This window comes from Pseudophryne corroboree, chromosome 6, assembly GCF_028390025.1.
Source record: "Pseudophryne corroboree isolate aPseCor3 chromosome 6, aPseCor3.hap2, whole genome shotgun sequence".
Taxonomy (NCBI): Eukaryota; Metazoa; Chordata; class Amphibia; order Anura; family Myobatrachidae; genus Pseudophryne; species Pseudophryne corroboree.
Genome location: NC_086449.1, coordinates 835,278,136 through 835,280,053, shown reverse-complemented (window position 1 = coordinate 835,280,053; position 1,918 = coordinate 835,278,136).

The following is a 1,918-nucleotide window of genomic DNA, read 5'->3' as shown; positions in this document are numbered from 1 at the left end:
GGAATCAGGTAGGTACAGGGAAAGCGGTTGATGGTGATGAGCATCCAAGCGTTTGAGGAGGCATCAAATCAACCAAAACCCCAGGCCATTGGCACATGGAGGAACTTAAGGATTTGTGATCTGTGCAAAAGAGAAGGGCATTGTGCTAGCAACTGTAATAACCCACATAAAGTTAGACCCCCTAGACCAAGAAATGAGCAAAATTACAATACACACCATTATAATCAAGGATCACATAGGCAGGAAAGGTGATTATTAGGAATGGAGGCAAGCCTGAAGTAACGGTTAATGAAGTGGGAGGTCATTCACTAAAGACACAGGAATGACCAGGTGAAAAGTTGTAAATGTATTTGTGAAAAATGTTTTTCTCTCTCTCTCTATCCCCATCTCTGATGAGTATTGGTAAGAATTCACACATTGCATACCCACTTGGTCCTTGCAGAAGTCTACCAAACCCCAGCATGACCTCCGCCACAATGTATTTCTGGCCAGATACAGACAGTGGAGTAATGCAGGTGCTGGTGGGGAGGGACTGCTCAAGGAGACCAGTAGACACATAGATATGACAGCCTAATAAGTCTGACAATGTTTTTCTAATGCTAACAATGTTTTCTTACAATGTTTAAAAATGCTTTGTTTCTCTTTTCTTATTGATGGTTATTGTCGAGTTATGTAATGTATATATGCACATGAATTGTTCTCTATCTCTTTTGTTTTTTTTTATTTTCTCTCTCTTCTCACTCATGTTTCCATGGTTTAAAGATGCTATGTCACCCCTCAGTTGGACCAATGGTAATGCCAGATTTTTGCTCCTTACAGAAAGATCGTCGGTTAGGAAGGAATATTGCATCACCAGAATGATCGTTTTTGAAGACTGAGAGACAACACCTTTGAGAGGACAGCAGAACAAGAAGAACAACAAGACGAGAGAACTTATTATCGTAACGAGTTCTCTCCCCCTCAAACTGATTTTCTTATACCCCATTTACAAATTTCTTCTTTTCTCCTCCTGTAAGATGGACTTGCCCCAAGAGACTGTGATATGGATTTTTCCCGTTAACCATGATGTTGACCAGAGCAGTCTGTTTCGGTGAGAGTACCAGTGAGGTCGAGAAAGGATCCAGAAAGGTCCTGATGACTGAGACGGAGGTGTAAATTTCCAATAGCAACCCAATCACCAAGCAAAGGCGAGTACCGGGCACGATCTAACAACCATGTTATCTGTAAACATTTTCTTTGAAGGATTGTTAGTTCAAAAAGAAAATTGTATCTGTAGGCTCTGTGACAATCTGGTAGAGGATGGATGCATAAAGAAATGCCAATCCAGTTTTAATATCCATATGGACCGGCATCCATTGAGTGACTATCACTCTTTAGTGGGTAACGTGTTAAACCAAACAGATTGTTGGGTATGCTCTCAAGTACCTCAGGGTCACAGCAAATCAGGGCTAGTACCATTTCCTTTAACGTTAGGGGAGGTACTTGAGCTAAGTGGTGGGAGACCGGTGGACCGGAGGTTTAATATCTCCAGCCCTCCTAGTTTGAAGCTCCACCAATACCATGTGGATAGGTCCCTCATATGTTTTAACATCTCCAATCCCAGAAAACCGGGAAATTGGGAAGTGTCATGGAGCAACCTTACCATGACCTTTTCGCATAGAGCAGATAGGATGCCTACAGATACAGAGCTTGTACGCCACATAGCCAGTAGAGGAAAATCTTTCCGGTATAGGTATACCTTAGGAAATAGGATTACTAGAGTTGGAGAGGTATCACCAGGATACTGTGCACATATCATACAAACTGATACGTGCATTAGGCAGATGGAAGAATTAGGGTCAGGAGATTTCACCTGGAAGGTTTGTAACATGGTCATGTCCTTCTCCGTCCCATATGTTCTCCCCGATGATGCATATTT